The sequence below is a fragment of the Python bivittatus genome, unplaced genomic scaffold (genome assembly GCF_059951505.1).
Source record: "Python bivittatus isolate LINGU-HERP-01145 unplaced genomic scaffold, Pbiv_v1 ctg000220_np1212, whole genome shotgun sequence".
Lineage (NCBI taxonomy): Eukaryota > Metazoa > Chordata > Lepidosauria > Squamata > Pythonidae > Python > Python bivittatus.
Genome location: NW_028277048.1, coordinates 5,644,578 through 5,666,368, shown reverse-complemented (window position 1 = coordinate 5,666,368; position 21,791 = coordinate 5,644,578). Strand labels below are relative to the sequence as shown.

Genomic DNA, 21,791 nt, shown 5'->3' with positions numbered 1-21,791 from the left:
AGGTAATCCATTATACAGTAGTCCTATCTGCATTGCTCCTGCATTGCTTGACTTGCAGAAGGGACGTGGTGCCAAACAAGCTCATTTGGAATCCCATGTCATGCAAATAAAGATTTTAACTTGGCAATGATCACAGCAGAGGCCTTAACCTTGAAGTCCAGTGTTTCTGGGAACTTAGAATAATAATCAGCCATTAGTAGAAATGAACATCCTCTTATCCCAAAGATATCTGCAGCTACTTTCATCCAAACTAACTCAGGATTCTCATGAGGTTGGAGAACTTGCTCTGAATTGCTTAGACTAAACAATTCAATCTGGCATATGTTTTTTATCACTGAAATTTAGTCTGAATTGTTTTTTATCACTGAGTACCTTGATAGGCTCCTTTCTGGCACCTAAAGGGACTATTACCTTATACCTCATAAAAGTTAGCCCATTATCTGTACAAAACTGCCCTTTAATCAGCCAATATGGGCAAAGCTCAAGTTTAATTAATTTACACAATCTAGGCCAGCCGATAAGATTGTAAATTCTGAAGGCATGCAAAACTGCATTACTACGGTTGCTTTAACTGATGTTCTGGTGCTGAATGAGTAGGGTGTGAGCAGCCTTTCCATCTGATGGTACATACTCTTTCAGAGCTAAGGGAGGCATGGTATGATCATGGACTCTTCAAACTAGATCTACTCCCTAGCAAAGGTATAGCTCATGTTCTAATACCATTTAAAAATACAGCGCCAAATGCTGAGTAATTTCTTGGGGCATAAGCTTTTCCATAATGCCTGCAAGTAAATCTACTACCTGTCACCCCTTCTGGAACCTTACTAGCTGTTGACTTAGCCAGGACATCTGTGGACTTCTACAGCCTGGAAAACTGCCCATAAGGTGTCTGCTCCAAAGTTGAGTTAACTTGCAAACCATATGCCTCATTCCTGGATGCACCCAAAATTTGCATTTGAGATAAACTTTATCCAAGGTCAAATCATGCACTCTCTATAATCTAGTCCAGGGTGCTGGAATGTACATTGCACAGAATCTTGTCTTTTATAAGCAACTCAGAAAGTTCTCTAAATTCACAGGTTTGAGAGAATCTTTCTAACTCTGTAACATACTGTACATATCAAGCCTCTGCTCTTTGAGTCCTAATAAAAAACACATGTCTCTAAAATGTAATGTTTTTCTTAGAGACAAGATGTTCAGAAAACATTTCTATTATTATTGCAGTTTTTGCTTATCAGCTCCTGTGTAAACTAAAATGTGTTCTAAATCTCCTGTGCCTTTTCACCAGCAAACTGCAAAAACAAAGCACACGGAAATAGTTTTTTCCCCACTTGGACCCACTAGCACTGAATTGCCTGCAGCCATATATACCGATTCTCTACAGCCTTTGCTGCTGTCACCAGGATAGCCAGGGTTGGAAGGCCATTTAGAGTTCACTCAGTTCCAACATCATGCTGCATTTGCTGGCCCAACACTGATCTTGGCTCTACTTTAGTTCCAAGGTCCACAGTTGAGGCATTTCAGATGTCAAACAAGTCCTTTTATTCACAGGAAGAGAGCCAAACATACCCAGCAATCAGTACTCATAAAATAACAGTAAGTCCCTGTCACAGTATGTGGGAATGACCTTGGGAGGGATGGCAAAGAGATGCTGCCTGGGGAATGGTCAGATAAGAGGGAACATCGTCCACAGCTGCATAGTGGGCAGAAGAGGCTCAGAAGGGACCCTCCCTGAGTTCTTGAGGTATGAAGGTGACAGCAGGAGAATTGTACTTTCAGACTTGCAAGATTCTGTTAATGTAGCTTTACAATAAAGTAGAATTAGTCTATCTGGTTGTATTTCCTATCTGGTCTACCTGGTAAGGCTGACCCAGAAAGGTACAGTCAACATATATAATACATTTGACTTATTAAAGGCACTTTTCCAACGGGCATGTGCCAATTAACTATTCCCCTTAAAGGCATAATATCTTTATGCCACAGCTCGCACGCCCAAAACCAGCACCTTCTCAGAATTCACTCCTATCTTGGCTTGGACAAACCAGCTGCTCTTTTTATGATGACACTCCAGGTTTTCCTTCCCATTCTACCTCAACCAGCTGGCTCTCAATTTTTAACCAGGTCTGACCCTACTTAGCTTTGCCCAGATTAACTGAGGAAATATGTGGCCTGCAGGCCTATAGGCTGCCCTCCCCACAGTGGGAAGGAGGAGAAGGAGGAGAATCATGGGATCAAGAAGCAAATTTACAGTATTTGTTTTCTTTTTCTCTTAGCACACCTTCTCCCACACATGCCAACGCTGGAATGTAAGGGGCCTTGGCAGTAAAACCCTGTTATGGAATGCACCCAGTGTCCTGGAAGGGGTATATGTTGAGGGAAGCACTAGTGCAGGATGTGTAGCTGTTGAACCAAAAAAAGTCCTTTCTTGAATGGCCCACTTCTGCCTCTCCTTCCTGACTCATAGGTGGTCTCTCCCCTCCTGCTGGTGATGGGTTACAAACACAGTGCTTTCCCTTGTCTGCAGTTGCTGGCTGGCACCTCTTTCAGGTGTAATGTGAGTTCAGACCATCAAGGGGAAGCTGAGGTCACAAACAGGAAAGTAGATTCCACTAATTGTCCTCTGCCCAATTGTTCTGACTAAGGATATGGAAAGCTGAGGTGGGAGGATGGCTTTTGGCACTTTCTCAGTGCCCCTCCAGGAGGGTACTTTAAGCACATATTCTCTAAATATTGTACATATTTCAAAGACCACTGGACATGCATCATGAATGCCCCTCTAAGCTTCAGCCCTGGAGCACCAAAACTGTGGGGGACCATGTTAATTTCTGTCCAGCTGTCTTCCAGAAGACCGTTAGATACATGTCAACAAGATGTATGTCACTGTCCTCTGGAAGGCTGCTGGACATGTGTTTAAAATGCCCCCCTGCTGCTGAGGAACTGGTACCCTCTCAGTACAGCTGTCCACTTCTCCATAGCTTTGGCACAGTGGCACAAAGCTGTGGAGGGTCATTTCTTGGGAAGGGAAGGCTTTTCAGCTGCTACTCCAGGAGGAAAAACAGTCTGGTGCTGGGAGAACTGGCACCAAAAAGACCCACTTTCTGTCTTTTCTCCCACTGCTTCGTCCACCAACCATGGTAAGAAGCAGAAGAGGTGTGGGCGAAGGTGTGGGTGGGGGGAATGGCTCCTTTGCTGCCAATTCTCCAATCCCTTGGAGACAGCTTTGATTGTGAAAATTTGGAATGGAAATAATGGTTGTGTGAAAGTTCCCAGGGAGTGAGGAAAAGAGCTGCATTTCACATCTAGACTCAGTATGTACAACCAAATCTACACACATTTTTATTTTTTAATAGGTGGGTGGGGTAGTTGGCTGGTTATGGCTTTCTTATACTTATGTAGCGCAGAGCTTCAGCTTTAATCTCCAAAACGTTAACAGGCTGTAAAAATCCAGGCAGCCATTAGATTGCACCAGAGAGCACGTGTTTATTCCTATTCCACTACTGCCTTCTAATGGTCATTAAGATTTTGCCACCCAGATCTGGTAGCACACAGGAAGGTGAACTTCACTTCTACCTGCGACACCATAAACTAGATGTTTGTTTTCCCAGACAGGATTTCTCAACTGCTTCACCATCTGGCTGGGTTGAAGGCTAGGAGGAAGAACTCACCTGCCTGATTACCTGGAAGTGGGGTGGGGCAGCTGCGCCTCTTTTAGTATCACTGCAAAACAAAGTGAACTCTGAGCTCTCTGCAAGGGAAAAGACTCCTGAGCACGTCATCGTCTTCTTTTTTTTTAAAGACTGTTTCCAGTGTATAGGCGTGGTAATACGGAACGGCAAACGACCACACCATTTTTAATCTTTCTTCTTGCACAGGTCTGCACATTCACAGAAGCAGGGGTTAAAAATATTAAACTGTAGCAGAGAACTACTATGGATTGCAAAAAAAGAAAAAAAATTGAGCCAAGCTGATATTTAAACGCAGTGCATACAGATGGCTAGTGGATAGCAATTGCCTTTTGAAGACAGGCGGTTGTGCCTCTCACACGAAGGGCCCTGGCAGGTCTTGCCTTGTTCCTGTCCAGCTACTGGGAGTCTTGTAATCAATACAGTATAGGTCAGTGTTTCTCAACCTTGGGAACTTTAAGATGCATGGACTTCAACTCCCAGAATTCCCCAGCCAGCCATTCTGGCTGGGGAATTCTGAAAGTTGAAGTCTATGCATCTTAAAGTTCCCAAGGTTGAGAAACACTGGTATAGGTAGACCTTAGTACAGGGCAGATTTCAGACAAGCAGAATTTGTTTTCCTTATTTACTGGAAGTAGATCAACTGGATTTCAGTGCAAAAGGGGTGTGCGTGTCCTATTATTAATATTTCATATTACTAATATTAAAGAATTTTGAGTCCAGAAATATATTTTGAGTACTTAAGCTTGCTTCCAGGATTGAATAAAGGCATTATAATTGGAAATTTTATTTTCTGGAATATTTCTAATAATCCCTAGCATAGAGCTTAACCTTGAACTCTCTCATATTTTCAAGACCTCTTTCCTGATGATCCCCTCTCTGTTCCATCAGCATGTACATGAAGTCAGAATTTTTGCCCCACGTATACTTAACCTTGCTTTCTTGGTAACTTAATGTGCTTTATGCTGTTATAATTATTTATAGTTTAGTGCATGAAGGAGAGGTGGGACAGGGAGAAGGGATTTGCTATTGTTGCCAGTGCCCTAGGCAATAGAGACAAGGCTGGACATTTCCAAGATGGGCGTATTCTCCATCTGCAGACAGAGTGACACGTTTGTAGGAAGGGGAAACACTGAGGCTCTGAAAGGCGCCATAAGGATAGCATTAGCACTGTGCAGGCTTCCTTTTTCTGCTCTGTGACCTTTTGAAACAGGCAGACTAATCAAAAGTAAAAACCCAGATCCAAGTCCTTATAAATAGCATGCCAACGGCTCATTTAACACAACTAGCAATGAAGAGCAAACCCTGACATGCCAAGTATGAATTTGCTACCCTATCATGGCTTGTCTCAAATAGATTTGCAATCCAGTGAAGCAAGGGAAATATGAGATCATGACAAAGTCTTTTTCTTTAATGGTGCAGTAAATATGCAGATACTATTCGGGTATATAGTCAGCGAAGGACAGAATTCTGGTTTGGAGGATCAACTTTGTTTCGTGTGTTTATTGCTATTTCTAATAGGCTAAGGCTATCAGATCTGGGCTGCAAAACTCTGGCCAACCACCAGATGGTAGCAACATGATGCCAGAGCACCCTTTGCTCCCATCTAGTGGTCATCCAAAGCTTTGCAGCCCAGAACTGGTAGCTGGTAACATGGCCAGTAATAGATATCTCTAGGCAGATTAAAGGTTTATTAAAAGAACAAAGAAGGTTTTAAAATAAAACACTGGTAACAGTAAACTCATCACCAAACAGCAAAAGAAAAAATAACAATGTAATATGGTATGTAATGCAGGCCCCCAAAATTTCAAAACTAACCTATCAAGGTCTAAAATCTGAAATGCTTGGGAGAAGAGGGTTGTCTTAGCCTGGCACCAAAAAGCAAACAACATAGCTGCTAAACAGCTTAGGGCAGGCCCTACTCCTGAGAAGTCCTTCTCTCGTAGCAAGCCACCTAACTAGTACATATGGATGGGTCACTTGGAGAAGAGCCCTTGAGGATGACCAGCTCAGACAGATACTCCTTTAGCTGTTCCTTTAGATCCTGCGTCTCCAATGTGATGCCCCAGGTACCAATACTCAGACTGATATAGTCCTTGGCATCTGGCAGACATCATGCTTCCTCTGATTTACATGTATTGTTCTTTTAAATTCTTAAACAACAGCAACAAGGGATGTAGCATTTTTCACAGCAACATGTCAGCTTCCAGCTTATTTATTTCCATGCAGACCTCAGAGGCAATCATGGGGGAGGGGGGGTAAAAAACCCTCTGGGTAGCTACTTTCTTTGGAAATGTGCACATCTGCCTCCCCCAAACAAGGTAAACCCTTCAATCCATCTGCAAGAGGTAGAGACAGTGGTGGGCCATAATCTCATCACTTTGCCTACTGGTAAATGGGTGGTTTTTTTCCCTTGACTAATCACACCCTTAGCTACAGCCACTTGATAAGAGTGCCCATAACATGGTGTCAACCTTTCAGATGGCCCAGAAAGATTGGGGCCCAATCCATTTGATATTATGGCCCTGGCCGTTCAAGTCCTTAAAAATCAGCACAACAATGTGAATTTGGCCTGTGAACAGGTGATAAAGAGGATAAAACCCTAGCATCATTTGAACAATCCTATCTAATAACCCAGCAACTTCATTCTGGATTAATTGGAATTAGCACATTTTCTTTAAAGGTAGGCCCAACTACAATGTGATGTAAAAATCTGACTGAGAAGACACTGAAGCTCATCTAACTCAATATCAAAACCTGGCTTTTCCAACAGGCCTCGTGGGAGTAGGATTGTTGTGAACTGCTTCCTCCTGAAATTTGGAGATTAACAAATGTGGTGTTTGACGTTTTTTCCCTCTGGTGCTGGGCTTAGTGTTGTATTGTTACATTTGTTTTAGACTTTGTACTTTTAACCTTACTTATATAATAGAGTGCATAAGCTGCTCAGAATCAGTTTTTATTGGAGAGATACCTATGCTCAGCAAATGAGTAAATAAATAAATCTGATGTCAGGTGATCTTTGTCCCCTGAATATATCACATGGGATGGAAAGAAGGTCCTCCTAGTCATTAAGAGAACTGATGGCTCCAGGGTCAGTGATGGATCTAGGAGGGCCCATTACTTCAGAATGGAGGCCCATTACGGTAGCAGAGGAATTGCTTCTGCAGAGATATTGCTTCAAGTCTCTCCCTTCCTGATTGTAGAAAAAAGAATTCTTGACCATTATTAACTTCAGGAACTAGCAGAAAGCAATTTTCTTCTGGGAGCCATTCTGAAGAGGGCAAACTCAAAACAGTATAAAATCTTCAAGGAGATTTACCCCTTTCTCCAAAATTCATCTATAGTTTTACGATGGATAGTGACCAATGAGAGCCAGCTGAGTCAAACTGTCAGTTTCAGAACTACAAGGAGGCTGATAAGAGGGACAAGGACAGTTATGACTTATGGTCAACACTGCAAGGATTTTTTGAGCAAAGACAGGGTGGAAGGTTTCACAGATCTTTCCAGAGGTTCTGACTTCCGGGGAAGAAATGGTGAACTGAAGACAGCTCTGCTGAGAGCAAAGCGGATGACCATAGTGGAATGAAGAGCCAGCGAGTGGACCGTCTCTTCGGGATTCCTCTCCAGATAAGGAGAGGACTTGGGATCACCCATAAGTGCTCCAGACAGTTGCTCATCACAAGGAAACTGCAAAATAGTGGTCTCTGGCAGGTTTAGAGCTTTGGGAGATGAGGGAATGCCATCTTCACCCAAACCACAGTTGGCGCCTTTATGGATACAGAGTTTGCTTACTTCCTTTTCTAATCACTTTTGGAAATTGCTTATTAACTGCTTTTCAGATATTAGGAACCTTTAAAATGACAAGTTTTACTGCACCAGATGAGTTTCCTTCAATCCTTAGTGAAAGAAGTTTTAAATACAAGTTTAAGGACTTTAAAAAATGCTTTTTTTGGAATAAACAGCAAAAGGGTGATTAGAACGTTTATTTGGGAAAGTTACAAATAGGCTAAGGGTCCAGATGGATTTGAAATAAGATTTTGAAATTAATTATAATAGGATTAATTATGATAGGATGGGACTTTGAAGTTTAGACACCAGAGGGAACCAAAAGGAACTAAAGATTACAATTAAATTTAATAAAGTTAAAAAAATAGATTACAACTAAAGGAGAAGAATACTTAAATTTGACTTACTAATACAGAATAGAGCAAAATACTTTAACATTGGACATACTGAAGGATATTTTTGAACAATGGACCCAGAAGTTAATTTTAAGAGTGTTTCCTGTTATAGATAGCCTGTGTTTGGAAGATGTTATGGAAGTGGAACAAGTTTTACCGGACAGGACTAATTTGAAAGTGGATTTAAAAATGACGGGCTATGGGAATGATGTGGAAGGAGATGCTACACTGGATATACAAATGAAACCAAGTGATGTTTTAACAAACCAAAAGAGTAACTTGGATAACTGTAATGGAAGGCATGTGTGAGGAGGATACTGGAATGGAAGATCAAGGCTATCAGGAGGGAGGGAGTGCATTCCAGGAGATGATACAAGGCAACCGCTTTCTCAGCCCGCAACAAGACCATGAGAAGAAGAAGCAGCTTAGGCTAGCCCCTCCCAGAGTCTCACGGGGTATATCCACTAGTTGCTTTAGCATAGATTTAGTCTGGCGAGATTCTGTCTAGAGGGTGAAAGCAAATAAAGGAACTATACTGGACTGCACTGCCTCATCATCGTTCTTGGGCTGGGCCTGACAATAACTTTCTTATACTGGATTTACAAGAGACTTGTTAAAGGTTTGAAGGATTTTGTGAGAAAGGACAAAGAAAAAATGAAAAGAAATCAAGTTCTAGGACATTATTTGAGGGGCTTAAGGAACAAGATTGTTAAAAATAAAGGGAAGGAATATAAAGTTGGTTTATTTGTTCAAGGTTAAAATAGATATGTTATTATCTCTGGTAACTCTTAATGGAGTTTTGCTGATCAGGACTGAACAACAAGGTTTTAAGGATTTCTTTATAGATAAGAGATGAGATATGGGAAGAAGAGATTATTTGTTGTATTTTAAGAGAAGTTACTAAAATTGTGTACACTTGTGATGAAGGGGAAGTCATTTTTTAATATATTTCTTTTCTTTTTCTTTATTATATTCTTACTTTTTCTACTTTTCTTTCTATTTTTTTATTTTCTGCACTTTCTATATTTTCTTTTTTTCTTTTATTTTACTTAGTTTGTATTAGTTTGTATCTTTTTAACTGTAACATTTAATAAAATTACCAGAAAAAAGATCATTCCAGAGTGTCCCACATCTCTTTCACAGAGAACAACAATTCCCAGAGCTCCCTAGATCAGCCATCAGTATCAAATGCCCTGAGCAGCACATGATCAGTAGCATGCCAACAAAATCTGAGAGTAAAACACAGTACAACAATAAAATACATCTGTTTCCTTCCCCCTTTAGTCTGAGTGATCATGCAGTTCTTCCAGCCAAGAAGCACTTTGACAGAAACTCTGCATTCCTTTTAGAATCATAGTTCAAAAAGGACATTCCTGGAAATACATCAGAGTAGAATGACAGAAAATAAGTGCAAAATAGTCAGCCCCAGGCTTCTTCTGAGCTAGCGTTAGCATTAGCTTAGGCTGGAGTTGGGGAACCAGTGGCTGTCCAGATGTTGCTGAACTATAATGGCCAGCAGCCCCACCCAGCATAGCCAATCTGCTCATCAACACCTGGAGAACACAGATTTCCATGCCGGGCCTAAGGAGACAAGGCTGCATCTGCTATTAAACTAGGCAGCAGCAGGAACAGAAATTACAATGCGGTAAGGTTTGACTTCACCATCCAGCATCTCTGGTCTGCTCCTAGAACTGCCAACATTAATTTTTAAATTAAATTAATAATTAATTATCTTCATTAACAATTCCCTGATATACTGTATATTTTGTTGGCCATATACTCATGAATATATCTGTAGATTCTCTGCCATATACTGTATATTCCTTAGCTTGGTTTCTGCCATTTACACACATAGGTTGCGCACCTGCACAGAGCCCTATTCAGAACACTGTAGAACAGTGTTTTTCAACTTGGCAACTTTAAGATGGCTGCGGAATTCTGAGAGTTGAAGTCTACATATCTTAGTTGCCAAGTTGAAAAACACTGCTGTAGAACCTTTCAGAACTGATTTGTGGGATCCTGACATCCATCAATACCTCATGGCTAGGCACAGCTCCCACCAAACCCCTTTTCAATTGCCATACCAGAGTGTTGTCACCTTTCTTCTTGAGATGGTCATCCTTCTCCCTTATCAAGATTATTTATGTATTGTTTTCCTTTGCTTTTTTTCTTTAATCTCTCAACTCTTCTTCACATCTGAGTTGTTGTTCATCAGGATACATCATCTTCTTCTCACAGGCTTTTGGCCTTCAGCATTATTTATTTATTAAATTTTTCAACCGCCCATCTCCCCCCAATGGGGGAGCTCTGGGCGATTCACAATAAACATTAGAACATAAAATATATAAACACATAAAACCTTAAATTAACATAACTAAAAAGAAGGAGGAGAGACCAAGGGGATGAAAACCTGAGGCTGAAGGACGAGGCCTCTATGGGGCTAGCCATCCCCATGCTTGAGGTATTCTCACCCCACCCCAGGCCAGGTGGCAGAACCAGGTCTTCAAAGCCTTACGGAAGGCCAGGAGTGTGGGAGATAAACGCACCTCCGGGGGCAGGACGTTCCAAAGAGCGGGGGCTACCGCAGAGAAGGCCCGCCTTCTGGACCCTGCCAGTCGAAGTTCTTTCACTGAGGGGGTCCGAAGCATGCCCTCTCTGTGTGATCGGGTGGGACGGGTTGAAGTCATAGGGGAGAGGCGGTCCCTTAGGTAACCTGGTCCCATGCCATGTAGGGCTTTAAAGATGATAACCAACACCTTGAATTGGACCCGGAAGCAAACTGGCACCCAATGCAGCTCGCGGAGCAGAGGCGTTACATGGGCCCTCCTTGGGGCTCCAACAATAGCCCGTGTGGCTGCATTCTGGACCAGCTGTAGCTTCCGGATACTCTTCAAGGGTAGCCCCATGTAGAGCACATTGCAGTAGTCTATCTGGGAGATAACAAGGGTGTGAGTGACTGTTCGAAGGGCATCCCGATCCAGGAAAGGGCTCTATTATGGCTCTAGGGAGTCCCATCTTGTAAATGCCAGCAAGGGGGGACCACATTTTCCCCCCAACTCAAATGGTCAGAAACTGGCTTTTTTGCCTTATGAAGCTCATACAGAAGACATTTGTAAGTATGTCGCATGTTTGCTAAATACACTTGTCATGCTTGTTCTTATTTGTGAACTACTGTATCAGAACACGGTTTAAGAGTAGTAGCTGCCATTGCCTCCTGTTTTTCCTTCACGGGAGGAAGGACCAGCACGTCTCTCTTCTGGTATCTCTTATACTCTCTATATTAACATGAGACTCCCTTCAGCCAATTGTTACCTCCTTGGTTTACCTCCTTGCATGAAAGATAGCTGTGACATTGAATCATCAAGCTGGAAAATTATGTGCCTTACAAAGAAATCTTCTCTTCTTTATTTTTCATAGGGTCAAAGTACTCCTTGGCCAAAAGAGTTCCTTCCTTCAAAGTCAGTCTTGATTTTCCTCCGGAATCAGGACATAATACTGTTTAGTTTCTTCCCCAGCTCCTCCAGATCACTGGAAACTTTGCTTCATTCCTGGATGTCCATCATGCTCTCCACTTTTCATCTGGACTGTATGGCACTGTTTCATCAGGGCAATTTTTCCTGGTCTTCTGAGGCTCATATAAAGGTGTGATCTCCTCCAGAGAAGAAGCTTGCTACTCACCCATGTGTGTGATTCTCCACAGATACCACAATAAAGAACTGATAAGCAACTGCAGTGGTTTGAGTAGTCATCTGTGAACTTTCATGATTTGTCCTCCTACCTCACGTGGTCTCAAATGACTTCAGTGTCTTTGGATCTATTGTTTGGCTCTAGGAAATGAAGAGCTTTAGCAGAAGCCACAGCTAGTCATATGGGATGTGGGGGACATAGGACTTCTGCCAAACAATTCTGTAAACTCCAGAAAGTTTCAGATTCTCCACATGTATGAATTCCCAGATGACCACTTGAAGAACAATTTGGTGGATGGTATTGTAAAACTTGAAATCCAACTTTCAAACTTTTTTTTAAAGATAAGCTGTTATTCAAGTGCAAACTGAGCACATTTCTGCTCTATCCTTGCCTATGCAAGAGAAGTGGCGAAAGATGCCTCAGCTGCAAACTCAAGTCTAATATACAGCACTGTATTCAAGACTATTTGGTTTGTAAGCTGGCTTCACTTAATGCAGACTTGCCCAGAAGAATACATAGTTGCATCCAGTCCGAGATCAGAAAGTAGATCGTGTCTGGTGGGAAGATGGCATGGCTCCAACCCTTCCTTCTTGAATGGCACTCAAAAAATCTATTTCCTGGCTTGATAAAATTATTTATGAGAGATAATGAAAACCAGACACTTTTTAGGTTGAAAAGTTAGTTCTATTTTTGGTTGCATTCATGAATCTAGATTTAAAGGTAGTAAGACTGTTTACCACCAGCAGTCATTAAAAGCACATGAGATGACTATTGCAACAACTTGGAATAATGGTTGCCATGATTTACAATAAAACTATTCCCAAGCTCCAAAGAAATTGGCTTAGATTGTTCTGTTGAGTGATTTGTTTCAGCTTATACACTTGGATTGAGTCCAATCATAGAAACTGTGGGATAGGTTTTATAATAATAATCCTATTCGTGTAGCTAAATTTAGCATGTGCCCACAGTCAGTTTACCATGCTGACCTCTGATCATTTTTAAATGACACATTGTCACAGCTCCATCCCACAGCTCCACAGAGGTGATTTAAAAGCATCTCTAGCTGCTCCAGTTTTAAAATAACCTCTTCTCCTAATCCAATTTTTACTGAGGTTATTATCTGTATGTTCACTTATGGTGGCTGTAAGCGCAACAGCTGATCTGTCAAGTGGGAGAAGGCGATCCAGTAGAGCAAGAGGGTCTTTCCTGCTTTACTGGGCAACCCCACAAACCACTTAGATCAGCTTTTTCAGTACTAGGTTTTGACAAATGGCTATACTGCTGATCTAGCCATCTGCCAAAACCTGCCTCTGTCCCAGCCCATTTTAAGCAGAGTGATTGGTCAATGTTTTCCTGCCAGCTGGTGATCCTTGGGGAGACAGGACATGAAGTTAGGATAATCCATCATACACTTTCCTTAAGTTGTTCCACATTGAATTTGTAAGGATAGCACCATTCATCAACTTCAGCAGGAGCCAAAAAAGACAAATGTAATGCATGTACAAAGGGGATGTGGCTTTGATCATTCTGCTTTTGATCTTTTTAAATCAGCCCCATGGCCATCTCCCACCGATGCTGCTGACCAGCCTAGTTTCTGAGGCAGAATATTCAAGCAGCAAATTTTATGCCAGCTCAAGGATTTGTAGACTGCATTTTAATGTGGCCATGAGGAAGAATCCACATATGTAGGGCAGCTCCTAATGCTCCTTTGTATTTTGATGCAGATTTCATTGTAGCAACAATTTTTGCATTATGATGCAGATATACAGGCCATCATGACATGAGGGCTAGGTTGGATGTGGTGAGAGAAGGAAAACAGGAATGTGATCAGAGCAAAGAGGAAAGACAATGACCACTGCGACTTTCTTGCTTCTCTTGTGAGAAAGCAAACTTGACCTGGCAGAGATATAAAACAACTCTCCAGTTGTTACTATTATCCAACATGTTGTACTCGGAATTTCTATGGACATAGTTAAGGCACAATGCAGTTTATAGGCCAAAATGATCAGTCATGCACAAGATCAACAGTTTCTTAAAGGAAATTAGTAACTTAATCTCTTCGTTGACATAGGATCCCTTCTATAGCAGAGGAGGACTTCCCTCAGAATATAGCGGGTTTCTCAGTCTCTCTTGGTGTTGGTTAACTCTGCTTTCCCTGGCCTTCCTCCATCTGGCCCTTACATAATCACCCTTTTGTAACTTTCAGCCACTTCTTTAGCTTACACCCAGCAAGCCTCCTTTCTGAAGGCCTCAGTATTCTTGTTATCTCCTTCTTGGAAGCCTCAAGTCTTTCTATCTATTTTTATTGTGACTAAAAAAAAATGGTCCATCCATATTAGCCATTTGTAAAATGGAATGGTAGGAGGAAAGGGCACAGAATTGGGGTTGACCAGAGCCATTTGGAGACCCACACAAACATGGGGTCAGAGTTGTAGTTGTGTGCCACAACTTTAAGCAGGAAATTCAAGCCATGTCCTTGCTTTCACATGATATTTATCCTGTGTGTATGTTATGCGCTCCAGTATGTGTCAACAATCTTTTCAGATAACAGGCATTCCAACATGTGATCTCACACTATCTTATATGAGAGAGCCAAAAGTCGTAGAAAATGTGGCTGTTTTGTATCACTCAGTCATTCTTAATTTTTTAAACTTTAGCATTAAAGATACTTTAATTTGGGAGGATACTTGGAGATACTGTTGACACTCTGGCATCTTTATCTGTTGTGTTTTTGACCTCTACACATTTATCTATATATCTATATCTATATCTATATCTGTCATCTGTCATCTGTCATATTACATCTATCAAATTACACACATTAATTTCCTCTGACTGCCTTCTTTTAGCCTAGCACCATATTTAGACATTTGGAGAGAGAATTTTATTCCAATCCCTGACCCTCAAATGTTCTACTTTATACAGCAGAAATATAAGTCTCTTAAAAGGCAATGTTCCGCTATTCTAAATCTGCCTTAAGTTGACTGCTTCCTCCACATGAGACTCACTACATTTCCCTCTGGACTTCCCCAAACTATTTAACTATAAACAATCCTTGAAACCCAGAAACATATGGAAAGCAAGATTTGCTTCTCTGCTGCTCAAAAAACTCCCCGGAGTGCTGAGCGTTACTGACAGTGTCCCAGAACACAGAATGAATGGAAAGAGAAAAGAGCAGGGAAAGATGCCAACTCATGCAGCAACTATGAAAACTCCCAGCTGGGTGCAGCCCGTAGGAGCCTTTGCTGCAGACAATTGTTTCTCCTGGCAACTTTCCTCCCAGAGGCTTTGGAGATGAGGGGCCCCATTCCACAGATTCTTAAGGCATAAACAACTCACAGAAGAACTAACATTGCAAAATTTCCAGCATGGAGGACTTGAAATGTGACTATCTGACCTTGAACCAACTCTGAGAGATTCCTGTTGAGATGATGGAAGAGCTGTTTGGAAGAGGGGCCAGACAGACCCTCACAATCTCATTTTATGTCAGGAATATGGAGTGGGATGGTAAGACATCAAAGCTGAAACAAAATTGGCTTCAGAAGATCCGGGGGGTGGATTTTGCTTTCACAAGGAGCACCTGAAATGCAGTTGTTTAGAGCTGGAGATACTATTTGGAGGGACTGATGGATTGATCTACTCTCTGTCATCAATAGTAAACAATTGCTATCACTTAGAAAGGAGAGTGAGAAGTAACATGTCATTTAAAGGTTTGGTAGGTTAGTGTCATGCCTAGTTAGACTATCCAAGACTTTCCTCAGTTCAAATCTTGTGAGTTTCTGCTATGAACTCACCAAGGAATCTCAGACCATGATTCATCTTAGTCTTCCTTCCGCTATTTGTAATATGGTGATAATAATGCTGACAATGCTTTGAAGCTTCACTGGAAGGATTACAAGAAAAAATGGACATCGGGAACAAATAATCATGTATGATTATTTGAGGCTAGCACCAACACCTGGCATACTTGGGCTAATGCTAGGGTCCCAGGAGAGCTCACTATACCACTACTGACATCTCAGGAGACCACTTTCATTTTTATTGGCTGGTTGCTGACACACATACTGGGTACCTACTACTGTTTTATTTTCCCATAATGCAGGGCCCTCAATCTATACAACCTAAGGTGCCCGGTGTATTCTCCTATGTTCCTGTATGTTCCTGGTTACTGAAGCAAGTGGCAGGGCTAGGAGGCAACTTTCGTCCCTGGTAATCACCTCCTGCCTCCTCCCCCACACTTCTTATGTATATAAGGAGGACTTGGGTGTCTCATGAAAACTGCCCCCCCCACTCAATTTCTCACACAAGCAATCAATAGACCTTGTGAACATATTCCATCTTTGTCTTCATAGGGTTAGGGTTAGACTCTAATTCACTCTCCTTTATTAAAAAAAATGAATCACATTTTCAGGTTTTAAATTACAAAAGCAAAGGGTATTGTAGGCTCTTTAAAAACAAAACGTTTATTATCTCACCATATTTTGTGGATCACAGTCCACTTGCTGAAGTGCCTGGGCCCAGATGTCTCTTGCTTTGGGGTACGAGAAGTGGATGGCTGAGATTGTATGGAGATAGTCACACAAGAGAGGGAAGGAAAGCACAATGAGAAGACCCTGTTTGTAAGTGTGGGAAAGAACTTGGACCACGTGGCTTTTTGGGTATATTTGTGGGGGCGGAGGCTACTACATAACTACATATCCTGAAAGTCAGTTGACAACAAAACGCTTAGTGCCACTATGTTTAGCATCTCATGTGACTCAGGAGGAAGAGGAAGTATCTCATTTGGCCACATGGCCAATTGAACATGATCTTCTGCTTTCACTTTACCAGCAGAAACTGTGTGTGTATGTGGGTAAGGGAGAACATATAAATTAAACATGTAACTACTTCATTGGCACGAAGGTAATCGTTCATTATCAGAATGACAAGTCCTTGTTTTTAAAGCGTTTGTGTGAGTGATCCCCAGGGATTGGATGCAAGTATTATAAAGAGCAAAATAATGTTCTAACTGACTATAACTTGAAGGAAAACTTCAGGCGTTTGTTTGGCTGGATTCCAGAGGGTAGTAGCCAACGAATAATGATCTATTAGCAGGAAGGACTACTCCCAACTCTGAATTGTCTAACTGGCGACTAAATCCACCAGTGAGATAATAGATCTCTGCCTGTAATGCCTAGATTGTTTGCGGGAAGGATTCAGGAATCCTTGGGAAGCCAGTGTTTCCCTGTTCCAACTTCATAGGCCTTTCAGTGTGGAAGAGAGAGAATTCTGGGGATCCCTGTCAGTCTGGAGACTGCCAAAGATGGATGCAGCCTCCGACCTGGGTAGCCTTTTTCTGCTAATAGCAACCTCTGATCATGGATCTTTGACAGCAGAGGCATATCACAAAGTCCTCTAGTACAAATGCATTCAGAGTCAGCATGAAGGGGGATTTAACTGCAGTCCAGGGAAAATCCCTCTGAAATTTGCATTGGGAGGAAATTCCAAGAGGAAGGGCCTTTTTTAAAGCAAAAGGCACATTCCAGATTGTTTCTCTTCACTAGGGACAGTCCCCTTTTTCTGATTGCTGTCCCTGATAAATAACTCCTCTTATTTTGTCTAAGCTTTGACATGCTGCTGCTTTTTAAAATGGTGTTAGTTTGTCAAGGTTCTTAGGAAGAAAGATTGCCCCGTCTGGTTATGCCAAGAATCAGATCTCTCTGAATGAAGTACATAGTACTAAACGTTATTGAATGCCCCTACCACACTATAACCTGTTGGGATTGCAAACTGTTCCCAACAGAGACTATGTCCAGCCTACCTTTGCTTCACATTGCTCTCACTTTCTGTTGTTTGCAAATGGGGGACTGGGAGATGGGGGTCATGGGACAGAGTCTTCTGCTCTAATCAAAACCAGACCAAACACAAACACTGGGAAACATGCATACAAATGCCCATTCCTCTGAAAGCAGGGGAAAGAAATCTCATTTCTGCAGGTTCCTGAGCAGTTGAATTTTGACTTCCAGCACTCTACTGGTGGATCACTAGTATCATGGGAATGCCATGGCATGTCCTCCAACAAGCAAGCAATTGTCTCATAAGGGACTGGGGAGATTTTGCGATGGCTAACCTTACTATGGTTAACATCATCCTCTCTTGTTCTGTGTGCTTTTTTATAGTTTTTATAGTTTTAATAATGACTGTTTTACTGTTTTCTCAATAAACCAAGAAACTATATTTGTTTTCTTTTTAACTAAGTCTTGTATGCCTCCCAGAGCCACTTTTTGGGGAGATGGGCGGCTATACAAATATGATAGATAGATAGATAGATAGATAGATAGATAGATAGATAGATAGATAGATAGATGGATGGATGGATGGATGGATGGATGGATGGATGGATGGACGGATGGATGGTAGGACTCCAGGTCTGGAATTTCAGTGACTTTGGAACTAAGAAACATCTGTGATATGACAAAGAAACATGTTTAAAAACAAATCTGTGGGGCCAGAACAAGTCTTTCTCTGTTTAAGCTGCCTTTTTCTATCTAGGCAGCTTCTACTCTGAAGCCCTTCCTGTGTGGGTGGCCAGTTGCTTCCAAAATGGAATTGTTGCTGAGGAGGCCCAACAAATCATACAGCACAGTATCTGTTGGGTGTATCATATGAGCATGAGGTACACCATGGAAGAATTAGGAAATGCTAGAAAGGGCAATGTGTTGCAAGCCACCAAGAAGCCTGCAGGTTTGTTTTGTAATCCTGCATAAATCTGAATCATAATACCTTCATCCTGGCTGATTTGGTAGGAAAAAAGAATCCAGTTCTTTTCTGCCAACTAACCCCTGGATAAGGAGAGATTTGAGTGCCTGTGCTTTGTGCAAGTTGTTTCATTTGCTAAGCCATCTCACAATCCAGGTTTATCAGAGAACTTAATCTTTTCATCAATACCTTCTATAAAATGGAATCTACTTCATCAGAAGCATGGAGGTTTATGCCAAATCTATGACATTTAACCAAGTGGAGTGGAAATCCACCAACAGCATAAGATGTATCTGAAGTGGTAAACTCTAGTCCATGAAAGTTTAGGGTATGATAAATTTGCTAGCCATAAGATCCTTTATTATTGCTGCTAACTCTCTGGAGCTTTATGCCCTGTTCTCTTTATGCCCACAGTGGAGAAGAAATGTAATAAAGCACATCAAACATACAATATCTTGCACCACCCCAGTACAAAGTGTAAAATTCAATTACAGTTACATCACATGAACTGCTATTTGTTGAGTGTTGATCTACACAATCTGAAATCTCTTCAGGCTTGACATGAAGAGGCTCTTCCTTATATTTATTTATTTATTTATTTATTTATTTATTTATTTATTTATTTACAGTTCTTTTTTTATCCCTCCCCAATCCATAAACTCTGGAGAGTGTATGACAGAATAACAGATATAAATATTTAAAGAAAGTGACATCACTTGATCTATTCCAGAATCCCAGCAACATTCCACTTGGCTGCACACACATACCAGCTTTGCCAAAGAATATCAAAATGTTTACAGATGATTCTTTCCTCTGGTTTGCGTTATTTTCCCAAGGTTTCTGCCTAGATATTTGGCTTTGGAAGGAGAAGTATATATATATATATTTCTTTCTATGATGAGGGTCAGAAGTCAGAAGAAGTTGTGTTTTTTTTTAATAAACTTGGAATTGAAGGCAGATGCAGACTTAGAGCTGATTTAACCACCTGCTTGTTCTGCTAGACACACAGCAGGTAAAAATTCAAAAGGTGCCCCTTAGTGGCATCTAGATTTTGGATCTGGCAAGCCTCTGTATTTTATGTGACCTGTATTCCCCAAAGAGATATGCTGTTCCTTTAAGAGAAATGGCAGAATAAAATTCAAGAGGTGTGGCTTTAGTTTAGCTTCACTATTCCTTTTCTGATTTGACTGAGACTGGGCAGTCCCAATCTGTCAATTAATTGGTTTTAATATATTCCTCTTGTGCTGAGTCATGGGTGTTGCATCCCTGTGTGTTGAAATCTGTCTCAAACTCATAAAACACGAGGAGCGCAAAGGCCCAAGCCTACTATTTTACCTTTCTTAGTCATGTGTATTTAAGAAGAAGCCCCGCGAAATTACCTGTTGATGCAGTGTCATATGTAATGTGCCCTGAGTGGTGGGAATATTTGTGGGATTTTTTTGCACGAGAAGTTCTAAGAAATGAAGTGGTGATTTCATTTTAGCCTAAGACACGATTCCTTCCAGCAAGAGAAGCAAACTTTTCTGATGCAGCTTTCATCAGCCACCACTCCTCTACACACGTAACCAGTTCTGGTACTTATGTATTTTTTATCTCCTTTTTCCTGCTTGAGGGAGGTTTTTAACTTGGGGGTGGGGGAAGAGGGAAGAGATAAGATGACTTATTCTCTGAAATATTTGTTTAGATCTCCCACTCCTTCCACTTGGATTAAGCCAATGTTGTGGAGATATGATGATGACAAGGACCAACCAACCAGGTTTCTGTACAGCTGTCAAAAAATTTCTTGATAGTTAGAAAATACAATGAATCAGTAGTCTTCATATATGACTTCTTCAGGAAACAAAAAATGCTGGTTGCTGCTGAATTCAGACCTGGTTGGATGTTTGGGACTGGGTTCAGACATCATGCTTAGTCAAATTGTGTTCGACGAAGAATTGCATTTTCAGTTTGACAATACAATGCTTCTTTTTACCCGTGAAACGATAAAGGGACAGAAGAATCGCAGTGAACAGGTCAAACAAACAGGTTCAACCATGCCTTTGCAGACAAATGTATCATGGACTGCATCAACAGTTCACAAGAGCATGAACAGAATGTCTACATACAAACCTAAGCTCACCATGCCTATCAAACCAGTATTATCCTAGTACTTTTTAAATTTATATTCCACCTTCTTTTCCTCTGAAGCCATGCACCCATATATACACATGAAATCTCATTTCCCCATAGCAATTCTAGGAAAATAAAAAAAAAGAAGCAGCAAAAATGTAGTTTCTAAACCAGTGTATCTAAGATGTGTGGACTTCAACTTCCAGAATTCGCTAGCCAGCATTGCTATTGCTAAGAATTCTAGGAGGTGAAGTCCATATTTTTCAAAGCAGCCGAGAATGGAAACACTGTTCTAGACAGCCAGACAATGGCATGAATGCCTGGGGGAGTAGACAGAATGGCTTTCTCCTTATGCCATATGTTCTTTAAATGCTTTTCTGAAAAATGCCATCCTCAGATCCCCACTAGTCCCACAAAAGATTAAATCAAGCACACAGACCATCAGCATGAAAAACATGCTGGCAAACTCCAGGCCTAAATAACTCATCCCCCATCAAATGCCTGAAGAGTCAATTGGTGGACTTGACAAACAGCAGCACAACATTTGGCCTGTCTCAGCTAAATCTGTATCTGCCATTAAAAGCAGGGTGAGTGGCTGTAAAATAGATCAGATCTACCTGGTCTATTAATGAAAAATTGAGAGGTACATATACCTGGATAAAATGAGCAGTGCCACAGAAACGAATCAGGTTCTCAAGCTCTCCTAAGTCACAAGGGCAGATCACGTCTCCCGTAAGGATATTACAAAATTTACCGTCCAAGCTGATTGATGGAGAAAAATGAAAGTGAAACATAATGCCTCATGCTTCATTGTTCCCACCAGCCTATGTAAGGGCAAAATAATGCTTTGTCCACCCACCCCTGAAAAAATGCCATCCATTACACAGGGCTCCAGAATTTCTCTTCAATCATGTGATTATGACTTCTTGTTTTTTGAGCAATCGTCCTTGTGGCTTATCAGTTCAACAATAGGAACCTTGGCTTCATTAGTGCTGATCTCACTGTGAATCCCTAGATATACCAAGTAAGTTGCAGTCACAGGCTTGTAGTTTCTCTTTCAAACAGGCCTAAAGGTCATCCATATGGAATGCCACCTGAAGGTGTGTATCTGTTATTTATCAAATTACGAAAACCTATTTGGTAGGAGTTTTTTTAAGGGCCAGTGTGCCTGCCTTAATCAGGAAATGTGAAGAGAAATGTTTTTCTCTCTCCCTCATCCAATAGAAGTGATTGTTAACCATAAATGAAGCCACGCGTTTAGCGGAGGATGGCAACTTGCAGCCCGTGAGCTTCGTTATAGGAAGCCAAAATTTTAGGCTGCTTTTTGTTTTGTATTTTTGGAGGGGGATGTTGAATGGCACAATGGCTGCCTTAAGCCTTGCACATTTTCCCA

The 21,791-nt window shown here is 41.3% G+C and overlaps 1 long non-coding RNA gene across 2 annotated transcripts in view; it reads right to left on the bottom strand.

Annotated features, from left to right (window-relative positions):
* LOC112542487 (uncharacterized) overlaps positions 1-21,159 on the bottom strand; it is a 30,195-nt gene extending 9,036 nt beyond the window's left edge. Inside the window, exon 1 of one of the 2 annotated variants that reach the window (XR_003086230.2) lies at positions 21,052-21,159. This is a non-coding gene — a long non-coding RNA (uncharacterized LOC112542487). Of the gene's footprint in view, positions 1-16,026; positions 16,160-21,051 lie in introns of those variants that run through there. The other variant, XR_015795617.1, reaches the window with a different exon arrangement.
* Positions 21,160-21,791: the final 632 nt, after the last annotated feature.